Genomic DNA, 22,012 nt, shown 5'->3' on the forward strand with positions numbered 1-22,012 from the left:
TGACCTAAGCAGTGCAATACCTAATATACTTGTTGACATCTTAATTAAGTTTCAACCGATATAAATACTTTTATAGCATGACCAATGTCTTTTCTATACCAAAGTGTCTTGCCACCCAAATGCAGTGAGCTTCCCAAATTAGTTTCGCATGCTAGTTTGAAGGAATATAAAGATGGACCAAATGGAATAATAGTTTCTCCTGAAGATGAAGTTCAGCAATGGATGTGCCTATTCTCAACATATGGAAGGTGGTAGCAAAGTCAGGATCACTCACATAGAGTTGGGGCCACCTAGAGGGCTTATGTCTGCAATAGTGGAGCACCATGGTTAGTGATGTAATTGGAGGTCAACTGAGGTAGTCAATGACATGATTGGTGCTCCATGTCTTATACTTAATATTAAGATGAAACTGCTGCAAGTATGTGGGACACTTTTGATAGTGGTCGTTTTGAAATTTTCCTTGTGTCTACATGAACCACAGAGGCTTGTGATTAGTGTGGATGACTGTCTCCTTCCAAGAATGTAATCCTTTCATTGACAACAAGCTTGTACAATGGAATACATTTCTTTCTCATAGGTGGGGTACATACACATGGCATTTGATTATGTTTCACTATTATAGGACACCAGATGATCGAGCCAAGTAAGAATTGTTCCCATATCATAGTCTGAAGCATCTTTCTCAATCACAAAAGGTTGTTGTAGATTAGGTAATGAGAGCACTAGGGTTGATCACATGTGATGTTTTAGATGATCGAAATATTTTTGTTGCAAATTTCCCCACATAAATTTTTCTTTTCCACCACCCTCGGCCACTTAATTAAGGGCCCATACAATATGGGATAATCCCAACAGTTACTTGCAATAGGAGTTGGCAAGGTTTGAGAAACTCTAAAGCTCAATTAGCAAGGTTGGGGCTTACCAATCACGAATGACTTGAATCTTTGCTAGATCCACATGCACATCATGCTTATCAATAATGTAGCTTAGGTATTGCACTCTATTCATGAAAAGGAGAATTTTTCTAAGTTAGTATATAGATTATGTTGAGATAGAATGTGAAGGATATGTTGAATATGTAGCAAGTGTTCTTCCTAACACTTGTTGAAGAGGAGGATATCATCCATATATGCCACTATAAAATAATTGGTGAAAGGTCTCAAGATATCATCCATCAACCTCATGAAAGTTGTTGGGGCATTTGGAAAACCAAAGAGCATGAACTACCATGCAAAAATAACTTTAGACTTGAAATTAGTTTTCTATACATCATTTTGTTCTATTGGGACTCATCGGTAGCTGGATTTCAGATCAATCTTACTGAAGTACTTGGCTCCATTAAGCTAGTCATGAAGGTCGTCAATTCAGGGAATTAGGTACTTTTTCCTTACTGTGATTTTGTTCAGGGCCTTGTAATCAATGTAGAGACTCCAAGTCCTGTCTTTCTTTTACACAAGTACAATTGGGATTTTTCAGGGTGACAATCTCTGTCAAACGTTCCTTTTTGGAGTAGCTCTTGGATCTAGTGCTTGATTACTTCATTTTATAGAAGAGAGCGACGATAGATTATCCCATTGGGTAGAGGTGCATTAGGGGTCAGATCAATTGAATGTTTGACGTGACAGTGCAGAGTTACCCTAGTGGCTAAGGAGAAGACGTCTTTGTATTCTTCCACGACCCTATCCACTTGCTTCTACTTTATGGAGAGGCCTTGTGTGGAGGTAATGGATGTGGCCATGACCTTTTTCTCACTTTGAGAGTGAATCAGGAAGAAGAAAATTTTCCCAATCAAGGAGATGAAATTTCAACATTTTTTAGTGGAAATAAAAGAAATGGCAGTAGGTAGAGCTACCTTTGATATCTTGTATAGTTGTCTACTCAAAATAATAATAACAATGTGAGGTTTGGAGTCATAAACAATGTGGTACTTCCAAAAGTATGGTTGGCATAAAACAACATCACAAACTTCAAGGGGGGAATATCACACAATACCTCATCCTTGAAGGGCTAGATGTTGAAGGGCAGGTGACATTATTGGCTAACACGAAGATCCCTCCCTTGGTGGAGTCGCCTGATGGTGTATGGATGTGGGTGTCATGTTGTTGGTAGGCCTAATCAATTGGAAACCTTAGTTGATATGAGGTTCTTTTGACTTCTTCTATCAACGATGAAGTTTAGCGAAGCACCCTTCACCCACATCTACGAGTGAAAAAGGAACTCACCTTCCTCCAGTTCTTCAGGTTCACTTGGTTGAACCTTGGTGGTAGCAACAGTGGCACTGGGTTCTACATGAATGATATGTTTCCCCTTGTCTAGATTTGATTTAGAGTCAAAACCTGCATTTGACTTTGAGGCTTTCAACTCAACCACCAATGACTTCTTTGAGTGACATTCATTGGTGTTATCCCAAGGGATCTTATGGAACTCACATCACTTTCTTGTGTCTTTCTTCCTCTTCCCCTTACCTTTTGTTGTTTACTTATTAGATGGGTTCTCACGAGGTGGTCCATGTTAGTTCTATCTTTTATTAAGTAGGTTATTGCCTCTTCCCTGTCTATGTTGTGAAGAATTTTCAAAACCAAACTCTCGCTTCTTCTGTTTAAACATTTTCTTGATTTTGACAACATATCGATACATCACGCCTAATGAGGATATGTCTAGAAACTCCATCTCTATCTAGATGTATTTGTGAAGATTGTCGCGGTACTTGAGCACCGGATGTCGCTTGGAGTCTTTGATACCTAGCTTGGTGCTCAAGGTATGGAATATATTTGTGAACTTTGGCACTAGTTGGTCCCTCTCCTATTGTAGTGTGCTCGATCTCATGTATTGAGTATCGTCTCATGTATTGGTCATAATAGCTTCCAACAAGTAATATTGCTCTTTAATAACATCCATGAAAGAGCCCCATGTGGGTACAACTATAAACATTGTGGATTCCTTTGTGGCCTTTTACTCATAGTTAGTCTCCCACCAATCCTTGACATGGGGGATATCCTTAGGGAGTGCAAAGGTAATATTTTCCCTATTGGAAAAATTGTGGATAGAAAAATACCTTTCTAGCAAATTTAACCATTTGTGTAGAGCATCAGTGTATACCTAGCCTTCAAATATAGGAATGTCAAAATTGACTTGTCTATTGATGACGCTGTGTTGGCTATTGGCAACTTTCGAAAGATCTAGGAAAAAATATCCATCATCTTGTTCCTTTGTCATGCGAAGGATTCCTTGAGTAATAGTTTAATAATATAGCCAACACCATTGTCTTTCTTCTTTTCTGCCATGGGAGACCATCATTGCTGGCAAGGGTGGTCTTGAAAAGGCTCAAGTAGTTCAAGCCCCAACTCCTCATACCTTGACATCGTTGGAGACATGCACAAAAAACAAAGAAAGAGTAGGTTGCTTTGATACCATTGATCCAAATTTATGAAGAGAACATAATGAAATACATATTTATAACAAAAACACAATGATATGGTAAAATTTACCTGTATTAATAAATGGAATCTGTTGAAACTATAAAAATGTGGAATGAAACAAATTCGTTTGATGTGATGTGTATGCCTAGTCACCGGAGTGCCTTACAATGGGGCTGAAAGACCTTTTTTAACATAAACCAACAACGAGGAAACCCTAAACATCAAAAAACATAATCTAGGAGATGAAACACCAAAAGGTTTATGGGCCCTAATGGGGTTAGTTGGTACATCAACTTCCCGATGTCATAACTTGTGCATACAATCTCTATTTGGTAAGCATGATAGCATATTGGAAAGTTATAGTTGAGAAGTGCACATTTCAACTAGGCCTAGGTTGAATCTTGCGGCGATTTCCTACGCCCCACCACATAAAAAAAAATGTCATTTAGGGCCTCAAAATGGCTTTGGAAGTTCAATAACCATTTTTTTTTTAGAAAAACTGCCAAGATGGATATCTATGCTTTGAGCCAGTGGAATAGTTGGGTAGCCACTAATATCCACCTGGATCAGTCTTGGAAATAGATATTGTAGATTGGTTTAATATGAATTAGCTTCTTGAAATCCTTATTCAAAAAACATTGGATTACCTTCAATATTATGTTACTAAAGCTTTAGGAAAAATTCACTATAAAAATTTCAAGAGAACCAAAAGCCATCCAATATTTCTGAGGATCAAATTCCTGCCAACTCCATTATTGAAATTCTGGATTTCGAAGACAGATGCCTTGGTGACTTCACAAATAATATTTTAGAATTGTAATAAAATATATATAAAAGCTCCACCAAAGAAATTTTTTCATATTGCAATGATATTTTATTTTCTCCACCAAGCCCGGAAAAAAATTCTTCACATTATGGTAAAAGGAGAAGATTCTCAAATAAAGAAATGGTTGTATAGAATTCCCCTTAATTTGCAAGGAGAGGTTCATTCCTTTCCAAATATTTTCATGGAGAAGTTTTCCATTTTCTTTGGAGATACTTTAGAGGATGCAGAAAAGCATTTGGTTAAGTTTGATAGTGCTTGTAATATTTATAATGTGGTCAAAGATGATGTTGCTTGTTGATTGTTAATCTAAATTCTACAAGCAAATACTTGTGAATGATTTAGTTCATTACTATATAGAAACATCACTAGTTGGGATGTATTAGAAAATTTGTTTAGTAAGATTTATTTATTTATTTATTTATTTTTGAAGGAAAAACCCATATTCTATTTTCATGAAGTTGGTTGAAATGTGGAGGAATGAAAAAGAAATAGTTAAAGACTTCATTATTAGATTTATGAAAATCCTTCGTGAGATTCCTCAAAAAATGTTTCCAAATGATTTCATCATTTTTAACCACTATGAATCTGCTTTTCTTGTGAATTTGAGACTTTTATCGAAACAAGAGGGAAAGTGTACTTGGAAAGAGTTAATGCAACAAGCTTAAGTCTTTGAAGAAAAAATTCATGAAACCGGCGCTAATCTACTAAGCTTTCCAATAGTGTTCTAAAAACATCGAAAAAAGGATGTTGGAGAGAAATCCTATGAAATATGTGAAAATTTATCTACATCAAATTAATAACATAGTTACCGATCAAACAAGAAAGTTACCGATTACCCATTTTTTTAGGTAGCAAAAAAATCACCTGATTTTGAAAAGTGGTTATTTAGAATACACTTTTTTTTGAGCATATTTTTGACACTTTAAATTTTCTAATGTAACATTTTTTTTAAATGTTAGTGATTTTCATGTTTATTTTGAAATGTGTTGATGCAACATCAACCCATGTTTTTAGAGGGCTTATTTTTGACACTTCAAATTTTTTTATGTAACATTTGTTTTAAAATGTTAGTGATTTTCATGTTGATTTTGAAAAATGCTGATGCAACATCAACCTTTTTGTTTAGAGGACTTATTTTTTACACTTTAAATTTTCTAATGTATTAAGAGTGGATATTTCTTTTAAATGTTGGTGATTTTCATGTTGGTAATAAAACATAAAAATAAATAAAAACATGACAAAAAAAACCCATAAAAATGTAAAAAATCGAAATTACCCCCACACACACATATAAATAAATAAATAAATAAATAAAATGGGGAAAGAATTTAAAAGAACACATAATTTAAGGAAAAAAATTAAAAATTAACAAAAAAAACATAAAAAACAACTTAAAAAAACCCACAATTAAAAAAAAAATTAAAATAAAAAAAGGTTAAAAACAAAATAAAATTACAATCATTTAAAAAAATAATAATTAAAATCAAAACATTTAAAATTAAAAAAAATGGCCTTGGTGGGCCTGGCTAGGTTCTTGGAATTGACCTGGGCCGCATCGGTCATGGCTGCCCAGGGCGTGGGGTGGTGCTGCACAATGCCACTCCACCCAGGGCTGTGGCCCCACGACCTTGGGTGGTTAATGCAATGCTCGGCCTTAGCCGCCCAGGGCCGTGGGGCCTTGGGCCTATGTGGGGTCGCTAAGGTCACGCTTGGCCTTCGTTGCCTAGGGCCGCGGGGCCTCGAGCCTAGGCGGGGCAGTGTCGCCTTGCCTAGGCTTGAGGCCCCCCGACCTGGGTAGGGTGAAGCTACAGTGTCATGCCGCCTAGGCCTGAGGCCACCCAACCTGGGCAACCATGACTGAGGCAACCTAGATCGATTTTTGGAATCGACCTGGCCGCCCCTGCAAAGGCCATTTTTTTTTGATATATTTTTTTATTTTTCTATTATTATTTTTTGTTAAATTTTTATTTTTTTTAATATTTTTAATTTTTTTTATAAGTTGTTTTTTAAATTTTATTTTTTTTTACATTTTTATGTTTTTTTTTGGTGATGTTTTTATTTTTATTTTTTATGTTTTATTACCAACATGAAAATCACCAACATTAAAAAAAAAATCCACACTTAATACATTAGAAACCTTAGTTTTATCTATATATATATATATATATATACATATGGGGTTTATTTTTATTTTTACAAGTTAATTTTGTTTTTGTTTACATTTTTATGGTTTTTATTTTTGTTGTCTTCTTTATATATTTTTATATTTTTTTGTACTTGTTATTATTTTTTAAAATTTTGTTTTTTGTTTGTTTGCTTTTTTTATTTTTATTTTTTTTAATGTTGGGATTTTTTTGTTGTTGTATTTTTCATTTTTATTTATTTATTATTATTATTATTATTTTTTACAGTGTTCGTGTCGATGCTTGACTAACAACCCGATCCCATTATGTATAATTTGATAGTTGGTTTTAAATTTTTTATTATATTAAATTGAGTCCGCCCTCACAATTTGTCAATTTCATGGTTAGCCTTTAAGTTTTCATTACAATGGGTCGAGTTAGCATACACTGTGTATCAATTTGATGGTTGATTTTTAAATTTTTGTTGCAATGTATCAAGTTGTATTGGGCTAAGATTTTAAAATCGCTATACATTTAACATTTAAAAAATAAATTACTATTGGTATAATAACTCTTTCATTTAGGTGTTCATTTTTAAAGTTTTTTTAGTCATTTTTTTTTTCATAATGTTATGCTTGAAATATTTTTGAAAACTTAAAGTCTTTTTGTAGTCATAATTTTTGGTTTTAATTCCATGGTTGAAAAATTGTCAAGATTTTAATGTTCTTCTAAGTCATGATATTTTATCTTTAATGGTATTGATGAAAACACTTGAAATGAATTTGGTTATGTATATGTACATGTATTGATGAAAACACTTATAAGGTATTGATGGATAAAAAGATAAGTTGGTTATGTACATGGCTATTTGAGGAAACAAAATCTCAAATACTAGTTGAAATCAAGACCAGTCTTGGACTCAATGGTTCAACTTATGTAATACTAAATTGGTCTCTTAGTCCAAGGACCAATTCAAGGGCTCAGAAGGTTAAGCCACTTTGGATTGGTTTCTTATAATTTATGGCCAATCACTTATAATAACTTTGGTTTGGCTTCTTGACACTCGATAGGAGTTGAAAACACATTGGCAACCCAAAATATACTCAATGAAGGGATGCAACAACAAAACAAAGCAAGCATTGACGCAGTTTACCTTCCAAAAATAACACATTGACGAGACAATTATTGTGGAGAAGGATGATGGTATGAGATGTGTTATGAGCTTTAGAGATTCGTTGGACCTTATTAAGTTAAAACAACATTAAGAGACAAAACACATGATAAAGGGAGTAGTGATATTGACTCAAAGTACAACTGATGCATTTTTCTCATTAAGATTGTATAAGACATTGCTAAAGGTTTAAAAAAGCACAAGGAGGAAAAAGAAACTATGACTAGGAGGATGCGACAATAAGACAAGTTTCTAATAAATATTTTTTCCTTTAGGGATTTGTTGGACACCCCCATGAGCTAAAAATTAGATGGGGGACAAAATATACCAGCTAGGCAAAAAAGGAAGTAGAATAAGTGAGTTAGTGGTGCGTGTTTACCTCTTGAGCTTTGTGAAAGCCATATAACTAAAAAACACAAGGGGACACAAAACACACTTACTAGGAAGATGAGGAAGTTGAACAAGTAAGCTAGTGATTCATTTTCCCTTTAGGGCATTGTTAACCACTCCACAGGTAAAAAATACATCCAAGACTAAAATGTACTAATTAGGTAGTTGAGGATGTAATGCTCCTTCCCACCCCCTTGGATTATTCTCGACTGAAAGGGAAATTAAACTAACCTCCATAGTCTCCTTATGAAGATGGGTTTATAAAATTCCTCCTTTCTCAAAATTAGTGGAATTGAATTTGGATAACACCATTGCATTCATCTCATCAAGATTGTTCCGACGATATAAATTTTATCTTGATCCAATGCCTGGATAAAAAATTATGCCCATTTAAAGTTTGGCCCTTAAATCCCCTCCTCATCAGCGTCATCGCCATGTGGTGTTATCAGGAAACATACGTGGATATGCCAGTTCACTCATGGAATCTGCCATGTTAGTGTGCCCAATACCATTGAGATGAGAGGTGAACATCACTTCAAACGTGTGAGACGAGACAAAGATGTCAACATCTATTACTAGGAAGATTCATGTTAGGTGCTTTTCCTCTGTCTTCATGGCCGGGTTAAACCAATGGACCCCTCCCGACGTAATGTAACAAATCACATCAATGGACCCCATTGATTGCAGGACCCCTTGCCTTCTTATAGTTAACATGGGGGGGCCACATTTTGTTTATGATGCTACTAAACAATGTACATCTCCCTCTCTACTGATCTTCTCTACATGGAATCCTTGCAGGATGAATGATCTATATTAATTATAGCCCCCTTGCCTTCCTAATAGTTATCATGGGGAGCGGGGCGGGTCAACTATCTGTCAGTTGCAAGAAAATAATTAAAAGAAAAACTCCCATTTGGTGCTCTTCATTAGTTGTGCCCAAACCCAGGAAGGGCGCAACCAAACTAGCAATAAATAGTAGGTGCAAACTCATTAATTAATAGGAAATTTTATGTTGATTTGGGGTAGCGTCGGATGTGCTCTAGCCATGGAAATTGGCGGAGAGGCTAATACACATGAGATATGCAAGACCCATAAATGGTTTGGATAGATTCTAATTGATTTGGGAGATATTAAAATAATTAATATTTTAAATGGAGTTCCTAAGTCTAAACTTAGGAAAAATAAAATATTAATGGGTATTAATATAAAATTGGGTTAGAATGTTCCAAAGTCATGGATCAAGCCAAATCTAATCTTAGCCGTTGATTAGAGATTTAATCTCGATCGTTAATGGACCAATGATAAAAGTATAAGAAGAGGCTTCAGGGTTAGTTGGTGAACACACCAGAGTGATCAGTCATTTGATTTTCTAGAGTGGGGTTTTCTAAGAGAAATCGAATTAGTGATCAACAGGGAGGGGCAGTGAGTATGAGGTAGAGAGGCAGGGACAATACTAGGAGATCGATACAGAAGCAGAGAGAGCGAGAGTAGCAATCAGTCCACGCTACGCAGAGCCCAGAGAGACTGCGCCATCCACACAGAGGGCAAAGGAAGTGACACAAAGGCTCCCAGAGGCTACGCAGTGCCTCAGAGGGCTGACATAGAGGGTCCTGGCGCTGGCGTAGGTCAGCAGGAGGCTTACGCAGAGACCAGGAGGGCCAACGCTGAGCTTCAGTTGTGTCAGAGAGGGTTTCGTGGGACAGGTTTTCTGAATACCTATTTTCGGATATAGAGGTATTGCTGCCGTGTATTTTTCTTTGTCGGGTGAGCTGGTTAGGCACCCAGTTGTACTCAGATAAACTGCATAATAATATAACCCTTTGAATAACTGCACCGGTTTTCCCGCGTTGGGTTCACTTGTGTGTTTGTTTTCTTTTAGTTGATGATCTGTAGATGTTGTGACTGTATTGTGTTTATTTCGATATTTAAATGTATTAAATAACTTGTTCGAATTTAAACAATTAGAAGAAATAAACCAACAGAATACAGATTAATTTTCTAACGGATAAACTTATAAAATTCAACATGGTATCAGAGCGTGGTTGCAGATCACAAGAAAACTGAAGGCATCATCTTAGCAGAGCATTTGCAGCAGATTCAACTGTCTTGAGTGACAAAGCTAATCCTTGCAAAAAGCGACAGAGGAAGGAGTGACGCAGAGGGACTGCGTCATTAGTCTGGGCCAGAGAGAGGCAGCGCAGAGGTTGAGGAAGGCAGAAACAAGCTCATGCAGGGCCACAGAGAGGCTAGGAGGGCTAACACAGTTGGCTGAGGGAGATGTTTTGTTGGTGCCGGGATTGCATAGAGCCAAGAGGCTCAATCCTTCAGTTGTTGGGGCATAGGAGATTGTGGGTAGTTTGTGGAGTGAAGCCGGTGGGGTACTGTGGTCAGAACAATACCTAACAGGGCAAGACCAAGGTGGAGGGAGTTGCTATGGAGGCGGATTTCTAGCCAAGGAATCTGGATCAGTGTTGCAGTGCATAGATGATCGAAGTGGGGCAACTTGACATTGGTAGAAGGTTTTCCAGGAGGGAAATCGGGACTTAGAGGGAGTCTAGAAGAGAAATTCCAGACAAGAAGTAGAGAGACTCAACAAGAGTCGAACAAGGGACTTCCAGGAGGGAAGTAGAGAAACTTGGAGGAGTCATTAGAGAAGAGCAGCGGGATGGCTGGGAATGGGTTGAGAGATCAGGACAGGCTGGATGGAGCGTCCAACTTTGTGGTCTGGAAGGCCAAGATCTTATCCATTCTAGATAGACACTGCATCAAGGGCTTCGCCTTGAGAACGATGTCTATCCCAGTTGACTCGGTAGCAAATGATAGGTACGAGGAGGCAATGGCTATGGCAAAGTGCATCATCCTTGATGGGGTCAAGGATCATGTGGTACCACATATTTCTGAGAAGGAAACGACAAAGGAGATATGGGACGCTTTGAAGACATTGTACCAACATACTTCTGTGAAGAAGAAGATTCTCCTAGAGAATCAAATAAGGGCATACTAGATGCAGAAGGGAGAGAAGATAGATGTCTTCCTCGGTCGGTTGAAGGAGATTTGTGACCAGCTAACTTCCATAGGGGCCATGCCGGATGAGGAATTAAAGGTGATGACCACACTTAACACAGTCTCCGAGGATTGGGAGGTATTTGTCCAGAGCATACTGGGCAGGAAGAGTCTTCCGGATTGGGAAGAATTGTGAGCAGTTCTTCATCAAGAAGAGATCAAACGGCTGGCCAAGGCGGGGAGTAGCGGTAAAGGGGTTAGGATCAAGAAGGAGGAAGAAGAGGATGCGACTCTAGCATCTGCAGGAAAGTAGGAGAAGAGGAAGAAGAAGGACCTCTCCAAGGTCAAGTGCTTCCATTATGGGGAACTGGGTCATTTTGCGACCCAGTGTCCGAGGAAGAAGAGTAAGTGAGAGGCTTCTGACTCGAAGGTAGCACCAGCGAAGGTGAAGAAATAAGTCGAGGAGGATGATGATTGTGCCATGAGTGCTCATGTGCCACTTGAGAAGAAGTGGGGTGACATCGAGCTGTAGTTAGGAGGACTACAAGCGATGAGGGGTACGATCCTTGAGGTACCCAACCTCTTGGATTATACTTTGCTACGGGAGCCCCGAAGAGGAGTAGCAAGAATGGCGGATGTCGATAGAGACAGATGCAGATGAAGCGACAGAGAGTGCTACAGTGCAAGAGTCCTCGGACAACGCGAGGCTAGTAGGTTGCAACAGTGTGAGAGGCATGGGAGTGTTGCACCAGTGCAGGATGGCACAGAGAGGTGTAAAACGGTGCGAGATGCAGGAAATTGTTGCAACAACACAGAGGTTAGTAGAGGGAGCACTTGTTAGCGGCAGAGGGAGCTTCAACATCAGGAGTGTTTCTAGCCTGACAGGGATGTCAGAGTTGGATGGATCAGTTACTTACTTCTCAATAACTGAGTTGCAGTGCAGTAGCACAATGCAGCATGATGAGAGGGGATGCAGTGCAGTTGCAATGCTGGGAGGATGGACCAACAACAACACAAATGCAAAGGGATTTGTCGTATGGATGCAACAGTGGCAGTGGCAGGGCCATGGGAAGCAGTATAGGGTGTAGCAGTGTAGAGGATGTTGGGAGGGAAGGCCTAGCATCAACACATGGACCAATGCTGGATAATCAGGGTGATGCTCAGTGTGGAGTATCACTAGAGCACAGTCCTCGCTAAAAGGGAGTGTTGATTTTGGGTAGCATCAGATGTGCTCTAGCCATGAAAATTGGTGGAGAGGCTAAAGCACATGAGGTCTCCAAGACCCAGAAATGGTTTGGGCAGATTCTAACCGGTTTGGGAGATATTAAAATAATTAATATTTTTAATGGAGTTCCTAAGTCTAAACTTAGGAAAAATAAAATATTAATGGGTATTAATATAAAATTGGGTTAGAATGTTTCAAAATTCATGGATCAAGACAAATCTAATCTTATCAGTTGATTAGAGATTTAATCTCTGTCGTTGATGGACCAACGAGAAAAGTATAAGAAGAGGCTTGAGGGTCAGTTGAAGAACACATTAGAGTGATCAATCATTCATTTTGCTAGAGCGGGGTTGCTAAGCAAAGTTGAATCAATGATCAACAATTAGGGGCAGTGAGTATGAGGTAGAGAGGCAGGGACAATACTGGGAGACCAGCGCAGAAGCAGAGAGAGCGAGAGTAGCAGTCAGTCCAGGCTACACAAAGCCCAACAGAGGCAACGCAGAGCCCAGAGAGACTGCATCATCCACACAAAGGGTAGAGGGAGTGACACAAAGGCTCCTAGAGGCTACGCAGTGCCTCAAAGGGCTGACGCAGGTCAACAGGAGGCTGACGCAGAGGCCAAAAGGGCCAACGCTGAGCTTTAGTTGTGTCGGAGAGGGTTTCATGGGACAGGTTTTCTGAATACCTGTTTCCGGATATAGAGGTATTGCTGCTATGTATTTTTCTTTGTCGGGTGAGCCAGTTAGGCACCTAGTTGTACTGAGATAGACTGCATAATAATATAATCCTCTAAATAGCTGCACCGGTTTTCCCACATTGTGTTTTTCCAGGGACATTTGTCCAAAAATAATGGTGTCACTTGTGTGTTTGTTTTCTTTCAATTGATGATATGTAGATGTTGTGATTGTATTGTGTTTATTTCGATATTTAAATGTATTAAATAACTTGTTCGAATTTAAACAAGTAGAAGAAATAAACTAGCATAATAGAGATTAATTTTCTAATGGATAGACTTAGAAAATTCAACAATTTATGTTATGCCTTCTGCCAACTCCACAAAGTCTTGTTGATGTCACATTGATTCCAAGGTGATGTCATCCCGCCACGTGGCATCCTATGGTGGTGCCACAAGTCATTAAAAGGCCAGTTACTTGGTCATCTAGCATGACCCATCCTAACTTCCATGTATTACGCCATGTAGAAATCACCTCAATATTCGATCCACATCACCTGTCCACCTTAGATCCGATCTAGACATACAAGGGGTCTCCCCAATTTGCAGTCCCAATTAGACCTCACACTGTTTGGAATAAGAGCCCCATCTAGAGTATCGGGTCGACCACCATAACTTAAAGGTGTTCCTTGGTTGCAATGGTTAATATAGGAGATTAACACATAACCTTTGAAATCAAAAAGTAAGTTGACATTGTGAAACACCATTTGCAATATGTAAAAGGAGGCCTTCATGAGAGGGGAGACAAGAGAGGGTCTCTAGAAGGAAAGCAGTAGTACTATCCTAAGAGAGACACATGAGAGGAAGGAAATATTCATTAGTTATCTAGCAAAATAGTTCACACATACACAATGATCATTAAAGAAAATACAACACACATTCAACAAGATAAGCACCAAAGCCAATGAAGTAGTTCAATTTTTTTAGTATGTATGAACATAACATATACCGCAAACATCTAAAGAATGGTCTTACAACATTCACGATACATGCATAAAAGTGTGTTGGCTCAACGAGATTCTAATTATTAAGTGAAATATCCAAGTACATAGTTACAATGATGAGGCACCAACTCCAATAAAGGAGCATTAAGTCACTTCTTGCTTCTCCAAAAGAATGATATTCTCTCCTATTCCAAGAGGAAGAAGCCAAGGCTAACTCTCCAAAGTCTTAAGCCTCCAAAATATCTTTTTCTTGAGTTATAAGGTTTCTTTCATAACAAGAGGAATGGCCTTTCATATACCCTATAAATCTTGAGATACCCTCATGGCTCTTGGACTTCTAAATGACCTTTGAACCTCTATATGACTATTTGATCTACATGTTACTTTTCATATTCGATATGTGACTCTTGGACTTTTGCACATTTACATTTTGTCATTTTCCTTTTGATAATACATAATTAAATTCCACATCATGTGGCATGAAACATTGACACATTTTACATTGTGATGACACTTGTACAAGCCATAACTTGACAATGGTGACATGGAACTTCATGATGATGTGGCAATGCCAAGTTGCTCTCTTTGCTACTTTGTCTTACATCTTCATAATAGATTTGATCTATACTCCATCTTCACCCTCCAAAGGGTCTTGGATTAGTATGGGACCAACTAAGTCATCATGAAATGTCTTCATTCTGTCATGGTCCAGGATTTGCTTCATGTCCTCATGATGGTTCTTCTTTGTGCATATTGTTTGCAAGTTCTTCTTTGTTCATTCTCCTTGACATCTTCCTTGAGAATCACCTTTCCGTGTCGAGATGGTACACCTACTAATGAATTTCACTCATGAAATGACAGGATCAATCCTAAAAACGTTTATTCTATCCGTAATTTTCTCATGGAAGAGGTTGCTTGTGACAAGCCTATGAGAAGACTAAAAGAGGAAGGCTTGTTGAGGATGGCACAATTGAGCTCAACAGGCACCACTACTCACTAGAATTGTGCCATACTATGAGGAGGGTCTCTTCAAGGTCTAGTGCAGTGAGCAAGTGTAAGAGACAGTGTGATGAGATTGCTGACTGAAACTACGACATGTGTAGGGATCAAGGGAGGAGGAGACAATGATAACGCAGTTGAAATTCACATCGACTAAGGGAGGCCCTGATTGTGGACTAGAACTATGACATGCACTTACGAGGCAGGGTGGAAATCAGTGACTGTGATGTGAGGGAGTCTAATGGACAAGGGTTGATGGCTTGCTAACTAAAACCATGATATGCGCTATAACTGAGAGGCAGGTTTAAGGGAGAGCATGATTTTCTTCAACATTGATCTACAAGAGGTTGCACTATCCATTATAACTGCGACATGTGACAATAAGGAAAGGAGAACAAGTCTTGGGTGCATTGATGGGTTGCAGTCATTAGTGAAGGAAAGACTAGGCACTATAACTGTGACATGCATGTACTTGAGAGGGAGGCTTCTAGGCTAGCACAGTTTGCTTTTGCAGTGGATGACTGTCCACTGTAAATGTAACCTGTGCCAAGCAAGGCCCAACAAAAGAGGATATTGTGTAGTTCATTGAGGGAGGCAACAAAAGGCAAGTCACTTAGCCCAGGGAGAGGCTTAATGCACTTTGGAAGGGAAGAAACCTTGTATGGTGTAGTTTTCTTTTGCAGAGGGCCACTACAAATGCTCCATGCACTATATAAGGCATAATTGCTCAAATCTCAATGCAGTGAGTTAGAGCATGCAACAAGGGTTAGGTGACTCTGCTTTTAAGGTTCTTAGCTTTCAATCAAAGGAGTTGAACTTAAGAGAGGCTTAATGCGCAAGTTTAGGAGGGAGATATTTTATCGATGAGGTTCATGAATAGGCAATGCTCATCATCTGGTGAATATTGATACTTTCAAAACTTGCACTGGGAAAGAGGACCAAGAAGAGCTCCAAAATGGCTAAGTGTGAGACCAGTGGAGTAAGAGAGGAAAAGACATCCAAACAAGTCCAAAACACCAATCACACACATGAATGCCATCAATACAAGCCAAGGGAATGCACAATACTCATGAATAACAATCACAACTTGAAACAACAACAACGCGACATTTATTTCTAAGTACGATAGTTGAAATGTATCATAACAACACTTAGAAAACAAGTTGTGACAAAAGTGTCTACTATGACCAGAAAGTGCGCTAAGTCGTTGGAATCCGTTTAGCACATTTCTTATATTTAGGACCATCTAATGCAAAACATGTGCTAGAACCGGCTCTAGTGATGTGTAGAAGTGTGACACATACAAGAGTGAAAATAGCTAGAAGCGACACTTGCGACAATATGAAAATGTGAAAATGACACTTGCAAAAGCGAAAGAACTTGAAGGCGACACATGCCAAAGCGAAGATAACATGGAAATGCCACTTGTTAACAAACAACGATAGTCACAAAAGTGAAAGCGACACTTGAGAAAAAAAAGGTGTGCAAAAGCGATTGTTGGGAAAACTCACCAAAATAGAAGTACAATTACAACCAGAGTGAGGGAGACTGTCAATAGAAAGTGTGCACTGACTGTCGACAGTCTAGGCTTGCATAAGAAAGCTGTGCTCATGCAATCAAGGACCAAGCATGTGAGAGCAAGTGACTTTCACACTTAGAATCAAAATCTGAGAAGAAGGCTTAAACACTTAACAAAGCATCAACTGTCCATGAAGTGACCATAAAATGACATATCGTAAGATCCTTAGTAGACTCCAAAATTCAAGCATAGGAAAAATTTTGGAGCATGCTTTTCACATCGACAACACTTGACGACACACTGGTAGAACTCCAACTTCTTTGTTCAGGTTTCACCCTTAAGTGTAAGGTCTCAGTATTTCAAGAAGTATTGATTCATTGAGTGGATCACCTTGGATTCCCCATTTGACCCAATTATATATATAGTCTCTTCTATTCCTTTCCTTAGTTAAACACATTTGCAAAACTTACTAGATCACAATTGTTTTGATCTAAAAGGGTAATATCTAGTTGCAAGTTTAAGATGATCAAAGTTTGAGTTTTCATCTCTGATGTTGCTTTGCTAACAACAAGCTTGTTAAATACCCTGATGGAGTCACTACAAGAACACAAGCATTGCTTCACTACCAGCAAGCCTGGTCAAAACCTCAACAAAGTTACTTGCTTCACCACTCTACACAGGAATCCTTTCTCTTATTTCACCCTTTATTTGTTTATTTACTCTAATGTGCTTAGGAACTTATTTATTTACTAGGGTGGAAGAGGGGCCTCGACTAATTGAGAGCAAGAGAGGTTGTTCCTTCAATGACAATTATATATATATCTCCGATATTGTTTTTCTTGCTATTTATCTTCCCCTTTCCCTTCGCTACTCAGATGGATCTGCAAGAAAAACACCATTTAATTACATTACCTAGCTACGAAACAAAGATCCTAGTATAGGTACGGTTGTCATGGTTCCGTTGAGGGATTTCCGTTCGAATGGATCATATTTTCCAGTCAGACATCATTGAATTTAAATGTATGTAAACCAAAATAGAGAAGAGGCAACAAATTATCCAAGCATTGTTGATCATCACAATTGCCCTTTTCAAATATTGCCACATTTTCTTCTGAGCCAAAAGGAGCATCTTTCATGCAGAGTCTTATTAAGAAAAACATGAAATAAAAGACACCATAACCAAGAAATCACGATAAATACAGAGCTAGACAAAAAGGAAACATGCAAACAAAAATTAAGAAAAAAATGCAGAACCTAGATGGAGAGCAAGCGTGGGATGAAGAAAAAGGAAACTAGAGTGCAACTAGACCTACTCCTAACCTAACCAACTAGAAGCTCAAGGTTAAATGTATTGAAATTTCCAATGTAATCAACATAACCGCTCCTGACCTTCAAACAAAAATATACGAGTGATTAAAACCAACATAAAATAGCGTGCAAAAGAAAATATATGAAGTTGCATAACTTGCACAAAAGATAGAAGGTCTTACCTATAGATAGAGATACGTGCCATGAAAACTAACCTTAACCAACTTGCTACCTTACCTTTTCAGTTAAAACCACAATCAAACAAACCTTGGAAACTTCTTATGAGTGTACATTCATTTGTGTCATCTTGCTTAGCAAACTTCTAGAAATATCGAAGCTTGTTGTTAGCACAAGGGTTTGTTAAGTAAGAAGCTTGCAACCAATCATATATTCGATCATGAAATTCAAAACCATCCTCTTGAAAAACATACAACCCTTGATAAGATGAATTTCCAATTAATGGCATGGAATCAAGATGAGAATATTATGAAAGAAATTTTATAAGACCATGTTCAGAGGCCTTGTCAAGATAGTGAGGACCTAACATAACCATCAATGAAGGCTGAAGTGCCTCAAATTGCAGAGCATCAATCTACAACAACTAGTTGAAGAATGGGAGCATAAGGACCCAACTACCATCCCTAAAGAACAGATTCAATTGGTGGCTCGAGCCTATCGTCAATATCAAGACTTGCTCCTTAACATCAAGACTTGCTCCTTAACCAAGCTCAAATGCAAGGTAATACCCCCTCTCCATCCTTTTCATCATCTTCGCAAGGAGTCAAACGAAATGCCCCTCAAGACCAAACCCTAGCCATTAAGGAACCTAAGAAGGGTTGAAAAACCAATGGCCAACTCCTTTAGGATCTTGGTGGATTCTTGATCAATTCGGGTCGAGTAGCTCCCCTAAATACTCTTTTCCCCCTCTCCATCATTCTCAATGAAAATGGTCTCATGGAATGTGTGATTCCTTAATGGAAAAACTAAGCATCACATTCTTAAGAATTTGCTTTCCTGAGAAAATCCAATTATCTTGTTGCTTCAAGAAACCAAATGCATGCATGCAATTCTTAGACAAATGGTCAATGCTTTCTGGAAAAACTGTGAAATCCTCTCCCAATGCTCAACGAGAGCATCAAGAGGCTTAGCAATTCTCTAGAATCCCTCTTATGTCACCCTTCAAGACTCCTCCCTTCCAAGAATTATATCAGCTAAATTCCAACCTATTGGTTCCTCCCAAAGTGGTATCATATCCAATGTCTATGGTCCTCACCCTCCCTCTCCAACCTTGCATCAGTGGCTCATATGGTTTGCCATAATCAATGGATATTAGGGGGAGATTTCAATCTTATCCGCTCATTGCAGGAAAATAAAGGAGGTATTCAGAGACTGGATGAAGACGCTTCCTTGTTCGATACCTTCATAGATGAGTTCAGAATGGTAGATATTCCCGCCTTGAATGGAATCCACACTTGGAAAAATCGGCGAGGGGGTCATCAGCAGGTGGCTTCGAGGTTAGATCGGCTCCTTTGCTTTAAATCCCTCCTCTTAGCAGGTATCAACATGGACACTCTAATCCTTCCCATTCACAGATCAAACCATTGGCTAATCACCCTCAATTTGGGATGGTCAAGATCTCCCAACAACAAGCCCTTCAAATTTGAACCATTTTGGATTCACCACTTGAATTTCTTCAGCAATATGGAAAAATGGTGGCAAGAATCAACGCATATCATAGGAAGAACTATGTATCACTTCCAACAAAGATTATAGTATATTAAGCAACAACTAAAGAACTGGAATGTATAAGACTTCGGTAAAATCTTTCAGGACAAGAAAAAATTGGAGACATAGATGATTGAAGTACTAGAAGCCATCATCAATGAAGGAAGAACAAAGAAACTAAAAGCTTTTGAAGAGGCTATAAAGACTCAATTAAATGAACGACTGACACAAGAAGAAATCCTCTTGAAGAAAATATCAAGAGTAAAATGGATGCAAAAGGGGGAACAAAATACAAAATTTTCCACTAGTCCATGATAAATTATCGGCATCATAATTGCATCATCTGCTTGAGAGATCAACACAATCAAGTGGTGGAGGATCATGAAGCGATCATGCAAGTCCTACCTCAACACTTTCAGTCCCTCCTCACGAAGCAAATCCTAGACAGACGTAAGGAAATCAACAAGGCAACTTAACATATTCCCCATCTTATTTTTGAAGAACAAAATTCCATGCTACTAAAAGAAATCACTCTTCAAGAGGTGGAGGCAACGACAATGAACATGCCCAAAAATAAGGCTTATGGCCCTGATGGATTCACTGTAGAATTTTCTCAATCATGCTAGAAAATCCTAGAACAAGATGTATGACAAGTAGTGGAAAACTATTGATGCACCTCACTCTTAATTGCCTTCAATGCTTCTTTCATCTCCCTGATGTCGAAATCATCTACAACTTCCTCTACCGCCAAATTTCATCCCATTGCCCTCTTTAATGCGATTTACAAAATAATTTCGAAAACAATTGCTAATCGCCTTAAGCTACTTCTCCCTGCAAATATCTCCCCTGAATAAACAAAGTATGTAGAAGGCAAACAAATTACGGACAACCTCATCATGGTATAAGAACACATCCACTCACTTAGCTCTTCAAAGCAATTGGGGATGCTCCTCAAGCTTGATATGTCCAAGGCTTTTGACAAGGTGAGTTGGCAATACATCTATCATACCCTAAAATCTTATGCTTTCATGACAAATGGATATCCTGGGTAATTTCACTCATATACAAAGCATTCTTCTCCATTTTGGTCAATGGCTTACCCTCCCCTACCTTTACCCCATCTCGAGGCATCAGATAAGGAGATCCCCTTTCCCCCTACATCTTTCTCCTTATGGCAAAAGGCTTAAGCCACTCCATCAAGTGTGCCCTCTCCCACAATTGCTTGCACAAACCTCCTCTTGGCTCCATACACCAAAAATCGGCTCATCAGCAATTCATCGATGATACACTACTAATGGGGCATCCCTCTCTTCGAGAGGCTTTGGCATTCAAGTAGATCCTGGACAATTTTGCAACTGGTTTAGGCACAAAAATTAACAATAGTAAATCACGATTTTTTTTTCTTTGATACCCCCCACGTGGTTGAGGTCCACATCTCCCATATCTTTGGTTTCAAGAAGAGCTCCCTTCCATCCAAATACCTTAGAGCCCCCCTCACTTCCAACTCCTTGCGTCTCTCAGTCTGGGAAGGATTGTTGCTTAAAATTGAAGCCAAGCTCTCTAGTTGGACCTTTAGAGCCCTCAATCTAGCACGTCGTCACACTCTACTTAAATTCTGTCAGGCCAGGCAGCTTTACCGAAGGAACATGTCCATACCACAATTCATAAGGAGTCTTGTTTCTTATAGCATTAGATGGACATCTATTCTTTATATATGCAGCACATAGAACAACATCAGCCCAAAACATTATCTTTACATTTTTGAAGAAAAGCATGGATCGTACCATATTCAAGATTGTTCTTATCATTCTTTCAGCTACGCCATTCTGTTGGGGATTATAAGGCACAGTTGTTTGATGTTTGATCCCATGTTGGCGAAGATAGTTTTCAAATTCATTTGATGTATATTCTTTTCCATTATCAGTGCGAATAGACCCAATATGAGATTGTGCATCATTTTCAATCCATTTATGAAAATTCTTAAATGTTTGAAAAGCATCAGATTTGTTCTTCAATAAATAAACCCAACACATTCTGGTGTAATCATCAATAAATGTCATGATATGTTTATTTCCATTTGCAGAAGGAACAGACATTGGACCACATAAATCTGAATGAATGAGTTCAAGCTTCCTATGTTCTCTTGAATGTGAATCATGAAAAGACTGTTTGCTATGCTTTCCTAGAATGCAAGCATCACATTGCTTATGTTTCCTAGGAATTGTAGGCAAACCAACAACACCATTTTTCTTCAATAAGCGGAGACTGTCATAGTTTAAATGTCCAAATCTAGCATGCCATAATAAACTTGATGGAAGTGTACCTTCTTCATGATGAGAAATATATGAGAAATGTTGTGCATGAGCAGAGGTTCCTTGTAGTTTGAGAAGCCTTTCTTCTTCTATTCCCCTCATGACAAGTGAGTGGTCAGATGCTTTTCTTACCTCAAGCTTGCCATCAAACATATGAATGGAGTGACCTCGCTGGCGGATGTGGACCAAGGACAACAAGTTTCTCTTGAGCTGTGGGAGATATAGAACATGATCCAGAAGAAAGTCTGGAAGACCAAGCAGTTTAAGCCTGATTGTGCCAAGCCCTGATGGCTTTATTTTTGACTGATCTGCAAA

This window comes from Pinus tabuliformis, chromosome Q (genome assembly GCF_031772625.1).
Source record: "Pinus tabuliformis cultivar Carrire ecotype Pingquan chromosome Q, CPIR1, whole genome shotgun sequence".
NCBI lineage: Eukaryota > Viridiplantae > Streptophyta > Pinopsida > Pinales > Pinaceae > Pinus > Pinus tabuliformis.